This window comes from Manis pentadactyla, chromosome 13 (genome assembly GCF_030020395.1).
Source record: "Manis pentadactyla isolate mManPen7 chromosome 13, mManPen7.hap1, whole genome shotgun sequence".
NCBI lineage: Eukaryota > Metazoa > Chordata > Mammalia > Pholidota > Manidae > Manis > Manis pentadactyla.
In genome coordinates this window covers 9,645,001-9,659,265 of record NC_080031.1, presented here as the reverse complement: position 1 = coordinate 9,659,265, position 14,265 = coordinate 9,645,001, and positions in this window count along the sequence as shown.

Genomic DNA, 14,265 nt, shown 5'->3' with positions numbered 1-14,265 from the left:
ACTATAATATTTGAGAATATCTCACCTGCCTTTAGTGCATCCTCAGGGGTGGAGAGAAGTATGGCTTTAGTGTGTCTGCATATCAATAGGCATTCCTCAGGGGTGGAGATAAATTCATCTCCATATCTGTTGTTAATTACCTGGGCAACCTAGGGCTTATCTGAACCTGAGAGTTTAAGGGGAGGGCTGGTTAGCGTCTGCTAGAGCAGGAGAGAGAAATAGCCCCAGACTGCAGTTTGTAAGCAATAAGTGGGTTTTTAACTTTATTTCTCCCTTTGACTGATTTTGATTTTAGAGGCATTTTGCCCCAGGATTTCCTTTCCCTGGACTTACAACTCCTAAGGTGTACAACACTTAATTTTAAAGTTCTTTGAATATTTTAGGGAAATTTTCTGCATATGTTAGTTTCTTTTTAGGAGAGACATTTCTAGAATTAAAACTATTTAGTCTTGAAAATATGAAGTTTTTTTTAGATTTAAATTGCCCTCCAGAAATTTTATATTAATTTTTACTAGGAAATAATGTTTACAGAAACTGCCTGAGTTTAAAAGGGCCCTTGAAAGAATATTAGGGCTATCAAGATGTAATCTCAGAAAATCAGTGGAATTGTTAGGCAGGAAAATAAATATGAGCAGGGTGGAAAGAGAATAAGGTCAGTAAAGCCCATTAGAAAGGACTAATAGTTAACCAGTTAAAACTAGAAAGCCAGAAAAGACTCAGTTAGAGTTAATCAGTTAAAGCCCAAAAGGTCAGGAGCAACTTGACCTTGAATGTTTGAATATTTCCCAGACAAAGAAAAGTATCTGAGCATAGCCCATGTCTTCATCGTGTGGATAAATCATGCCATTGTAAGATTTACTTTAGCCTACTAAAAGGCCCAGCTATGAACAGCATAATAAAGACAGGAAGATTCCATCTTAAAGCTCAAATTGCATTTTAAAATCCAAGAAGTTAAGAAGTAAGATTTGTAAGATACTCTTTAGCAGACAATAACTCAGCCCACCTTGGAGGAAGGGCAGACAGTCTTAAGTGATATGCTTCCAAACCAGGAAGCTGCTATCCTGGGGGTGGGGGAACCAGAGCAGTAAATTTCTTGTGTTTAGCTAATTTTTCAGAATTACCCAGAGGACTGATAAGAAACTTAATGTCTCATCAAAGATAAACATCTTGAGACCACTTAACAAGTCCACACCCCTAGCCCTTTGTCACATTCCTAAAAAAAATCCTTAAAAGGGGGAACCCCCAACCTTTCAGTGAGCACCTCTCTCTAAGGTCACCTGCACTTTTCTAAGTGCATAGACTTTCTCTCAGTAAAACTTAAACCTTTCAAGGCGCCTCTCCTCCCTGAGGTCACCTGCACTCTTTCTCTCTTTAAGTAACTTTAAATAAAACTTTTACTTTGCTTCACTACTGTGTCTCTGCCCTTCAATTCTTTGTTGCGGTGGGGACAAGAACTGAGAAAAACACACAATGCCCCCCTAACATAATCATACAGTTCTTGTGTAAATGGCTTATTTCATGTCCTCTAAGTTCAACCATGTTGATTCATCTCTTATGGCAGAATCTTCTTTTTTGAGGCTGAATGATACCCCACTGAACTGATATCGTGCAATTTTCTTTATCCATTCATCCATCAGTGAACATTTAAGTTAGTCGTTTATCTTGGCTATTGTGAATAACGATGCAATGAACATAGATTTGGAGGCAAGTTATTCCCTTCTAGAGTCTTTGGCCTAATAATTAAATTGACATAGGACATATTAACAAGAGAAAAACAAATTTAACATTACATGTGTGGGTAGGATTGTAATATTTGCAGAATCTCTCACCTGCTTTTGTGCATCTGTGTATCAATAGGTGTTTCCAAGGGGTGGAGAGAAGCTGTCCATCTCCATAACTTTATTTCTCCCTTTTGACTGATTTCAGTTTTAGAGGTATTTGGCCCCAGATTTTCCCCCCAGAGTTACAACATGACATACTGGAGCCCCATAAAGCCATCACAAAGTCTCTGAGGGTCAGGCAGTTGAGGTTCACAGGCCATCCTGAGTTAAGAAGAAGGTAGGCGTCTGAGACTTCAAAGGGGAGGAGTTCAATGCACAGGAAGATGGGAAGAGCAAATGTTTGGTGAACAAATGTTTGCCATGCCCTGTGGAGAAGTCTTTCTTATGAAAAAATAGTTATCTTGGGTAATAGCTCTCTTCCTGGTACATTTCTCTATCTAAATTATTTTAGGCAGTGAAAGGGAAGGTAAAAAGCTCTTACTGAGTCTGTCAGCCCTTGATTGAAATAATCCACATGCCAAAGTGACACATTCTGGGGTGGCCTGCCCTGAGCTCCATCAGAGTGCAGCAATCTCTTCAAGTCCTGAATTCAATTCTTTTGGGTATATACCCAGAAGTGAAATTGATGGATCATATGGTAGTTCTACTTTTAATTTTTTGAGGGACCTGCGTAATTTTCCATAGTGGCTGCAGCATTTTACATTCCCATCAACAGTGTTCAAGGGTTCCAATTTCTCCAGATTCTCACCAACATTTGTTGTCTTTTGGGTTTTTTGATAACAGCCATTCTAACTGGTGTAAGATTTTATCTCATGGTTTTGATTTGCATTTCCCTGTTTACCCTGAACGTTAGTAATGGTGAGTATCTTTCCATGTACTTATTGACCATTTTTATGTCTTCTTTGGAGAAATGGTTGTACAGTCCCTCTGCCCACTTTTTAAGCAGTTATTTGGGGTTTTTTACTATTGAGTTATAGGAAATAGCATGTTCTTATCAGAAAGGTGGCTTACAAATTTCTCTTGCACTCTGTTTGTAAGATAAATTCTAGCCGAAATAAGCAGGCAAAGAGAGGCAACAAAGGGCCAGGTAATTTATTTGAATGCCCCGGGCGAGGTTCCGTGGCCTGGCTGTCACAGGCTGGGGAAGTCACGTGAAAGTAGACAGGCAGCGAGTTTTTAAAGAGGGTAGGGGGAGGCAGAGCTTAGATTTACAGCAGCGCGAGGATTGGCTAGCCTAAGGCACATTTTTCAGGTTGGGAGGGGGCAGGATTTTGGCACGTCATCAGTGTCTGACGTGCTCACCCCTCCCCCCAGTGCCTTCAACCTTACACTGTTCATTGCCTTTTCACCCTATTGATCATTTCTTTTTCTGTGCAGAAGCTTCTTAATTTGATAGACATCCACTTGTTTATTTTTTTATTTGTTGCCTGTGTTTTAGGTGTTGCATTCAAGAAGTCATTGCCAAGCCCATGTCATGAAGCTTTCTCCTGTTTTCTGCCAGGAGTTTTACAGTTTCACGGCTTATGCTAAATCTTTGATGCATTTTAGTTGACTTTTGGTATGGTGGTGATACTAGTGGAAAAGTTACTCTCTCCTTCCCAGAATCATGTCTCAGAGGCACTGAAGAATGAAGTCAGCAGATCAGAGTATGGAGCAACCAACAAAGCTTTTAATGAGGAGTGACAAGAAAGAGGATCCTGCTAATCAGGAAGGGCTTCAAGAGAGGATGATGTTGGGGCTGCAGCAGGTAGGGGTTTGCAAGCACCTCAAGAAGGAAGTCCACATGGTTGCCTGGGACTTGTTGCTCGGGCTGGACTGTGGGATCAGAAAACGCCCTTGTTTCTCAGGCTGGCCATTCCAGGGAGTGATTTCTTACGTGTCAAGCTTGGCCAGCTGACCACAATGCCTGGTATCAGCGTCCTGCCTGGCCAATCTCTACCAGGACGACATGTCCTGTTCTACCTACCACTGGCCACCTCCTGACTCACTGTAAGAGTCAGTTTCATTCTTTTGCATGTGGGTATCCAGTTTTCCCAACCCCATTTGCTGACGAATCTGCCCTTTCCCTTTTGTGTATTCTTGTCAAAGATCAGTTGAGTGTACTTCTGTGGGTCTATTTCTGGGCTCTCTGTTCTGAACTGGTCTATATGTCTGTTTTTATGCCAATACCATACTGTTTTGATTACTGCGGCTTTGTGATATATTTTGAAATCAAGACATGTGATACCCCCAGCTTTGTTCTTCTTTCTCAAGATTACTTTGACTATTTGGGGCTTTCTTTGTGATTCCACATGAATTTTAGGATTTTTTTTTTCTTTTAAAAAAATGCCATTGAGATTTTGATAGGGATTGCATTAAATCTGTAGATCACTTTGAATAGAATGGACATTTTAATAATATTAATTCTTACCATCTGTGAACATAGATGGCTTCCCAGTTATTCACATCTTCTTTAATTTCTTTCATCAAGTACTTTCAGCTCTCAGCATATAAGTCTTTCACCTCCTTAGTTAAGTTTATTCCTAAGTATTTTATTTTTTTTCATGCTCTTATAAATGGGATTGTTTACTTAAATTTTTTTTGGATAGTTCATGGTCAGCGAATAGAAGTGCAATTGATTTTTGTATGCTGACTACCTTTTGTGCTTCTTTAGGCTATCAGAGTGGTAAGATATCAAAGACCAATATTAGAGTGTTAACTCAAGGTGTGAACTGAACCTCATTTTATTCATGCATCTACCTCTTCAAACAGGCAAGAGGAGTCTTGGCAGATCTCACATCATCCAAACCAGCCCATCAAAGAAGTACTTTGAGAATGGACTCCAAGGCAAATAACAAAGAGCATTTTCTTGGGTTTTCTCTCTAGGGACTCATAGGAGAGGCTGCAGCTGCTGCACAGCTGGTCACAAAATGTGAGTATTTGTTATCATGGGTCCCAGCCATCATTCTCTCTAATGATTTCCAACTTAAACCCAAGTCCTAAAATTCTGAGAGAAGTGTATTGAACAAACATGAGCAATTTATTGTGTCCAGATTGTCTACTGGATAACAGCAATTTAGTGATGAAGACTTTAACGCTTAAAATAGCTGATATTTGAAATATTCAACAACTTAGTTCACACAGCAATTTATTTCCAACTGCCAACCTAAAAGGGTTCTGGTTTTGGAGCAGAATTGGGTTCACAGACTGGAAGACTGAAATTTCATTTACCAAAGAATAATTTTCAAGTAAGTGAAAAACAGAAGTATCCTATTTTGAGAGTGACTACGAGGGCATTCATGAGCCAATTCTATAAACTTATTAAGGTATTCCCATTTCCATAAATATTATTAAGGCATAGGTGACATAAACTTGCGATTCAGGTCTGAGTCACGTGGCATATTGATAGTATATCTAAGTGTGCTTTCTGTTCCTTATGCATGAGAACATACTATAACTATACAATGCCAGAAAGGGCACTGGCAGAAGGAACACACAGCTGTCTCCTACATATGGACCAAAACAGAGACTGACTGAAATAAGAGCAGCTGACAGGAACAGCTGAGGCTGATGACAAACTGATACAAATTAGAAAACTAAAGACCTGAGAAGAGATTAATTCTGGGAAACCTGGAAATGACAGACTACAATGTGGGTTAGAAAAAACCCTTAAATGAGAATCAGCTATTCTGGGTTCCAATCACAGTCCAGTGACCAGTAAGATCAGTGACTTCATGCAAGTCACTAAATTTCTGTTATTCAGTTGCTTCAATTCTAAAAATAAGTTGGTTGTGTTTTCCATGGTATCAGGGTTTCACCCAAACTGATAACATTGCTTCACAAACTTTAATACTCATACAAATTACCTAAAGAACTTGTCAAAAATGCATATTCTAATTTATTAACCCTTGAGGGGGCTCAGTGTTTTGCATTTCCAATAAACTCCCATAAGACGCACTGCTATGTATTTGTGTATCATATGTTGTGTAGTAAGGCACTAAAATTTTCTGGTTCAATATTTATAGGCAGGATTAATCAATAAAGGAATAGTTAGATGTCTGATTGACCCTCTTAAGTAATGGGGTGAAGAAAGCAAGTGAGTGGAACATAGGCTGGGCCAGGAAATTTGACAAGGAACAAAGCACAAAACTATAAGAAATAAAACCAGGCTTTGTTTTACAAGTAGGTGATGGAAAGTTTTGTTAACTCTCAAAAGGTATCAGCATTACTAAGAGCTTTTGAGATACTAAGGAGCAACAACCCTAGGGAAATTTTACTATAAAGTGGGCTGTGCTGCTATGGTTAACAATTGGAAAACCAATTTATCACGATGTCCGTTAACACCCAAGAGAAACTGATAGCACAGTATCACTGAAACCATCCAAATATTCTGGACTGCTTTTTTCTTTTTTTCTTTTCTTTCACCTTCCCTCCTTTTTTCTTTCTGCACCCCACCACCCACCTTTTTTATTCCCTCAGATGGAGAAAATTCATTAGTTAATCATATGCATCAGACCAAGACACACTGTCAGCACTGTTGTAGGTAAGGTTCTTATCTGCCTCATTCCCTACCCCCATATTTTTTGCCTCTCCCAACAAGCAAGAATTACTTTTCTGGTTCCTTATAATATTGTCATTTGGTGCTGATCAGGATGGCCTTAATGTTCTCCTCAGCTTCATGTCACTTTATGTGGGCTTCCTCCACTGAGAAATGCACTCACTGATCCAAACTTAGTAAGTGGACATGGAGTCAAAGAGAACAGTGGAGCAAGGCTTTAATGACTGTCTTGCAAGACCAGTTGTCTGGTGAGCAGGCACCAGGGGGTTACAGCAAGCAATTTATTCCTTAGCACGTGAGTCCCTCCCTTGGTTCCTCCCTGGCTGAGTACTGCAAAGTTCACATTCTTTCCTGGATGTCACCTAAGCAAGTTATATCCATATTAGGTTTTCTTTACATTTGTCTTAACTTTATTGGCTGGTTTAAAACTTTTTCTGCTTTTTTAAGTGACCCACAGCCTGCTTTCTCTTAATCTCCCTCCCACTCCCAGCCGGAGTGACTCCCTGGTGCATGTTCTGACATGTAGTTTCTTGTTAACACCCTTTTGTTTAAACATTAATTCCTCTGGGAATAAATCACGTTTAGTTTTATGCTATGTCCAACACTCCTAACTCTAGAGCCCCATTTCCCTTTTCCTAGAGCATTTACTTTAGAAAATTGTAATAGTAAATTCTTTCTCTACCCCCTTTGAAACCTAAATCTTCATAAAAGCTTCTTGCCAGTTTTACAACACAGGAACATCCTTTTCAAGGACCTGGGAGCCTTTCCATTGAAATGCAAGCATCAAAGAACATTTTCCCTATCTCCCCATCTCTGTGGAAGCCTATTTCAAAGGCGGCCAATTAGCAAATACATATGGCCTAAGCCCAGACAAAACATTTGCAAACTCAGGAATAATTCTATGTGCTTGACCTATCCCGCTGATCAACCTGCCCCCAACATTCCCTTGTATTTTTTCACTACTTCACTCTTGGGCTTAGGACCCTTCAGCCCTTTGTTTCAGCTGAATTGACTTCAGACTGGGTACTGGCATTTCTCCCCTATTATATGTCTTCAATGAAGTCTTCCTTGCTGTAGGGAAAATGAAGTCACTATTGCCAGGATACTTGCCTGACCCACCGTGCACCCGCTATGCCGTCTCCTGCCTGTATTCACTGCACACATGCAATGCTGTCTCATAGTTATATAACACTTGGCCTATTGCACAGGCACAAGCTTACAGGCATGTTGGCAATGAGCCACTATTGTCTATGCTGGTATAAAAGGGTGTCTACTGGGCACCTGTGAGCAGATCTACAGATATGGCTGTGATTTCAGCCCTCAACTTGCCACTGTGAGAATAAAGTTTGGTATGAACCCTCTTTCCAGCACTCCATGGTCATTTTTAGGTCTCGCCAAATCCAGAGTGAACCTTCCAGGAGCTGATCTCCTGCACTACACTCATCTTTAAGTACAATTTTTACTTTGACACTGTGCATATTTTTAATTTACATAAATCACATTATTTTATATAGCATATTATGCTTTTTTTTCCTGCTGAGAACTGTTTCATGGATATAAGCATATTTTTATATCTAGTCCAATTCTCCCAACTGTGGCTTAATAATCTACTAGACAGTCTGCCTAACACCATTATTCTGTCTACTCTTACTTGTTTTGCTTTTCATTTCTCTGATTATGGATCAATTTGACAATATCTTTGTATGAATACTATTCTTTGGATTTCCTATAAATTACCTGTTCCTATTTTTTTATTCGTTTCCTAATGGGGATCCTTTGCACATTCTTGTTGATTTGTAGAAGTTCCATAAGTACTCTGGATATTAATTCTTTATTGTTTGTAAAAATTGCAAATATCTTCTCCCAGTTGGTCATTTATATATAAACCTGTCCTTGAACATAGGGTACATTGTTGAAAAGAAATCCTTAATTTTGGTGTAAATCTAATTTATCAATTCTTTACCTTATGATTTTGAACTTTAGTTTGACATCAGAACAAAAGTACCCACTTCAGATTACAAAGTCATTGTGGGTAAAATTGCAGTATTTCCAGAATCTCTCACCTGGCCTTAGGGCAACTCCATATCAATAGGTGATTACAAGGGTGGGGGAAGCAAGGGTATATCTAGACCAGAGAGGTTGGGTGGGGTCCCTTTTTACAGCTGGGTCACTAGAGACATGGGCGAGCAGAAGTGGACAACTGCTTGTAGGCAATAAATGCATTTCTCCCACTTTATTTCTCCCTTTGACTGATTTCGGCTTCAAAGGTAATTTGTCCTGGGCTAGGAACTTATTTTCCCCACAGTTAGTCATTCTCCTACATTTTCTTCTATTAGCTTTACAGTTTTGTTTTGTTTTGTATTTTCAGTAAGAACTTTAATCTATCTGGAGTCTTCCTTTTCATGAGGTATTTCCTATGAATAGAGTTTCAATTTTCTCTTCTGCTTGGTACTCTATAAGCCTTATCAATTAGAGATCATTTATTTATTTATTTCTATATCTGGGGATTGTGTCTCCATTATTTCCTTAATTACAACCTCTTTCCACTTTTTTTTCTCTTCCTACTGAGATTCCTCTGTATTTCTTAGCCTTTTTTTTTTTTGCTTCATATGTTCTGTCTTGTCATGCTTTCCTGTTTGTTGTTTCTGGAGTCCTTAATGTGACCTTCCAACTCATCCGTGTTTTATTGGGGATTATTTTTGGTTTTATTTATTTATTTATTTTGGTTTTAATCATTGTGTTTTAAATACTAACATTTCCTACTTGGTTCTTGCTTGTGATTTCCTGTTCCTTTTAATCTTTCTAGTGTATTCCCTTATGTTCCTGTGTATTCTTATTTTGCATATTTTAAATTCCATTCTATCAGTAATTCTACTTCATTGGTATATATTCAGTTTATCTTTTTTTAAATAGAATCTTAACTCCTCCTTGTCTTTTTTTTTTTTTTTTTTTTTTTTTAATAATTATTTTTTATTGAAGGGTAGTTGACACACAGTATTACATTACATGAGTTTCAAGTGTACAACACAGTGGTAGAACATTTATATACATAATTCTAGGTTCCAGCTATCACCCTACCAGGCTGTTACAATATCTTGACTATATTCCTTATGCTATACATTACATCCCGGTTACTAATTTATTTTACCATTGGAAGTCTGTCCTTTTTTTTTTTTTTTTTTTTGTGAGGGCATCTCTCATATTTATTGATCAAATGGTTGTTAACGACAATAAAATTCTGTATAGGGGAGTCAATGCTCAATGCACAATCATTATTCCACCCCAAGCCTAATTTTTGTCAGTCTCCAATCTTCTGAGGCATAACAAACAAGTTTTTACATGTAGAACAAATTCTTACATAATGAATAAGTTACATAGTGAACAGTACAAGGGCAGTCATCACAGAAACTTTCGGTTTTGCTCATGCATTATGAACTATAAACAGTCAGTTCAAATATGAATACTCATTTGGTTTTTATACTTGATTTATATGTGGATACCACATTTCTCTCTTTATTATTATTATTTTTAATAAAATGCTGAAGTGGTAGGTAGATACAAGATAAAGGTAGAAAACATAGTTTAGTGTTGTAAGAGAGCACATGTAGATGATCAGGTGTGTGCCTGTAGACTATGTGTTAATCCAAGCTAGACCAGGGCAATAAAACATCCACGTATGCAGAAGATTTCTCTCAGAACGGGGGGGTGAGGTTCTAAGCCTCACCTCTGTTGATCCCCAATTTCTCACCTGATGGCCCCCCTGCGACTGTGCCTGTCTTAGGTTGTTCCTCCCTTGAGGAATCTTACCCGTCTCTGGCTAACCAGTCATCTTCCGGGGCCATACAGGGAAATGTGAAGTTGGTAAGTGAGAGAGAAGAAATATTGTTTGAAAAGGTTAGCTTTTTACTTCTTTGCAGATTTATGCCCTGTGGCTTCTATGCCCAGCATTTGTCTTGAGGTATCTTTACCACTTGGAAGAATTATGATACTCGGTAAATTTGATATGAGGCACGAATTCTATTCAAGGGTTGTAATTAGGAAGGAAGAAGAAAAGCTATAGAAGTAGCAGGCGGAAGAAAACATGGGAAGATTGATTATTTCTTTGATATATCTTCTTGTAGAGTAACTTCAGCATGTATAGGTTTTAAGCTACTACTTAAATTGCACACACACATTAACATAATAGGAGTATAGTTACATAACCAAAGCATATCTGTAATTACCAGCCATCTGCAGTGAAACCAAGAAAACCAGTTAGGCACCTTAGGCATTTGTGAAAACTTATCTATGATATGGTGGATATTGTCCAAATGAACTTGAACAGTCTGAGAGAAATCAGACAAATTAAAACAACCCATTCCTGGGGACTGTTCACATGCCATATGTTCTTTTAACAATAAATAGTTTGTAGTTGTAAGACTTTGGAGCGCTACAATTTGCACTTCTCCAAATTCTTGGTTGAGTTCCAACAGTATACATCCAGTCCAATTTTGTTGTTTTACTGTATGCACAGGCCAGCTTAGATATCTCCTTCCTCATTCCCATGGCAGGTCCAGGAACTGGTGGGATGAGTGCATCTACAGCTGTAGCAGTGCGTGGATCTTTGTTGGGGTTTTTTGATGATCATCTTCTGGCATGAGTCTTCCAGAGGGTGCAGATGTTGGAAGTTCTTTTTCATATCGTATCTTAGTTCATTTTCGGGGTAGCCCAATTAGGCTTTGATCCTCTGTATAAACACAAACAGACCCTTTGCCTACACTTTTATATGCCCTTTATACCCTTGTGTAGAACTCGTTGGAGGTTACCACACAGGAACTGCCCTTTTTTTTTTTTTTTTTTGCTATCACTAATCTACACTTACATGACGAATATTATGTTTACTAGGCTCTCCCCTATACCAGGTCTCCCCTATAAACCCCTTTACAGTCACTGTCCATCAGCATAGCAAAATGTTGTAGAATCACTACTTGCCTTCTCTGTGTTGTACAGCCCTCCCTTTTCTCCTACCCCCCCATGCATGTTAATCTTAATACCCCCATACTTCTCCCCCCCTTATCCCTCCCTACCCACACATCCTCCCCAGTCCCTTTCCCTTTGGTACCTGTTAGTCCATTCTTGAGTTCTGTGATTCTGCTGCTGTTTTGTTCCTTCAGTTTTTCCTTTGTTCTTATATTCCACAGATAAGTGAAATCATTTGGTATTTCTCTTTCTCCGCTTGGCTTGTTTCACTGAGCATAATACCCTCCAGCTCCATCCATGTTGCTGCAAATGATTGGATTTGCCCTTTTCTTATAGCTGAGTAGTATTCCATTGTGTATATGTACCACATCTTCTTTATCCATTCATCTATTGATGGACATTTAGGTTGCTTCCAATTCTTGGCTATTGTAAATAGTGCTGCAATAAACATAGGGGTGCATCTGTCTTTCTCAAACTTGATTGCTGCGTTCTTAGGGTAAATTCCTAGGAGTGGAATTCCTGGGTCAAATGGTAAGTCTGTTTTGAGCATTTTGATGTACCTCCATACTGCTTTCCACAATGGTTGAACTAACTTACATTCCCACCAGCAGTGTAGGAGGGTTCCCCTTTCTCCACAGCCTCGCCAACATTTGTTGTTGTTTGTCTTTTGGATGGCAGCCATCCTTACTGGTGTGAGGTGATACCTCATTGTAGTTTTAATTTGCATTTCTCTGATAATTAGCGATGTGGAGCATCTTTTCATGTGTCTGTTGGCCATGTGTATTTCTTTTTTGGAGAACTGTCTGTTCAGTTCCTCTGCCCATTTTTTAATTGGGTTATTTGTTTTTTGTTTGTTGAGGCGTGAGAGCTCCTTATATGTTCTGGACGTCAAGCCTTTATCGGATGTGTCATTTTCAAATATATTCTCCCATACTGTAGGGATCCTTCTTGTTCTATTGATGGTGTCTTTTGCTGTACAGAAGCTTTTCAGCTTAATATAGTCCCACTTACTCATTTTTGCTGTTGTTTTCCTTGCCCGGGGAGATATGTTCAAGAAGAGGTCACTCATGTTTATGTCTAAGAGGTTTTCGCCTATGTTTTCTTCCAGGAGTTTAATGGTTTCATGGCTTACATTCAGGTCTTTGATCCATTTTGAGTTTACTTTTGTATATGGGGTTAGACAATGGTCCAGTTTCATTCTCCTACATGTAGCTGTCCAGTTTTGCCAGCACCACCTGTTGAAGAGACTGTCATTTCGCCATTGTATGTCCATGGCTCCTTTATCAAATATTAATTGACCATATATGTCTGGGTTAATGTCTGGATTCTCTAGTCTGTTCCATTGGTCTGTGGCTCTGCTCTTGTGCCAGTACCAAATTGTCTTGATTACTATGGCTTTATAGTAGAGCTTGAAGTTGGGGAGTGAGATCCCCCCTACTTTATTCTTCTTTCTCAGGATTACTTTGGCTATTCGGGGTCTTTGGTGTTTCCATATGAATTTTTGAATTATTTGTTCCAGTTCATTGAAGAATGTTGCTGGTAGTTTCATAGGGATTGCATCAAATCTGTATATTGCTTTGGGCAGGATGGCCATTTTAACGATATTAATTCTTCCTAGCCACGAGCATGGGATGAGTTTCCATCTGTTAGTGTCCTCTTTAATTTCTCTTAAGAGTGACTTGTAGTTTTCAGAGTATAAGTCTTTCACTTCTTTGGTTAGGTTTATTCCTAGGTATTTTATTTTTTTTGATGCAATTGTGAATGGAGTTGTTTTCCTGATTTCTCTCTCTGTTGGTTCATTGTTAGTATATAGGAAAGCCACAGATTTCTGTGTGTTGATTTTGTATCCTGCAACTTTGCTGTATTCCGATATCAGTTCTAGTAGTTTTGGGGTGGAGTCTTTAGGGTTTTTTATGTACAGTATCATGTCATCTGCAAATAGTGACAGTTTAACTTCTTCTTTACCAATCTGGATTCCTTGTATTTCTTTATTTTGTCTGATTGCCGTGGCTAGGACCTCCAGTACTATGTTAAATAACAGTGGAGAGAGTGGGCATCCCTGTCTAGTTCCCGATCTCAGAGGAAATGCTTTCAGCTTCTCGCTGTTCAATATAATGTTGGCTGTGGGTTTATCATAGATGGCCTTTATTATGTTGAGGTACTTGCCCTCTATTCCCATTTTGCTGAGAGTTTTTAACATGAATGGATGTTGAACTTTGTCAAATGCTTTTTCAGCATCTATGGAGATGATCATGTGGTTTTTGTCTTTCTTTTTGTTGATGTGGTGGATGATGTTGATGGACTTTCGAATGTTGTATCATCCTTGCATCCCTGGAATGAATCCCACTTGGTCATGGTGTATGATCCTTTTGATGTATTTTTGAATTCGGTTTGCTAATATTTTGTTGAGTATTTTTGCATCTACGTTCATCAGGGATATTGGTCTGTAGTTTTCTTTTTTGGTGGGGTCTTTGCCTGGTTTTGGTATTAGGGTGATGTTAGCTTCATAGAATGAGTTTGGGAGTATCCCCTCCTCCTCTATTTTTTGGAAGACTTTAAGGAGAATGGGTATTATGTCTTCCCTGTATGTCTGATAAAATTCCGAGGTAAATCCATCTGGCCCGGGGGTTTTGTTCTTTGGTAGTTTTTTTATTACCTCTTCAATTTCATTGCTGGTAATTGGTCTGTTTAGATTTTCTGTTTCTTCCTGGGTCAATCTTGGAAGGTTATATTTTTCTAGGAAGTTGTCCATTTCTCCTAGGTTTCCCAGCTTGTTAGCATATAGGTTTTCATAGTATTCTCCAATAATTCTTTGCATTTCCGTGGGGTCCGTCGTGATTTTTCCTTTCTCGTTTCTGATACTGTTGATTTGTGTTGACTCTCTTTTCTTCTTAATAAGTCTGGCTAGAGGCTTATCTATTTTGTTTATTTTCTCGAAGAACCAGCTCTTGGTTTCATTGATTTTTGCTATTGTTTTATTCTTCTCAA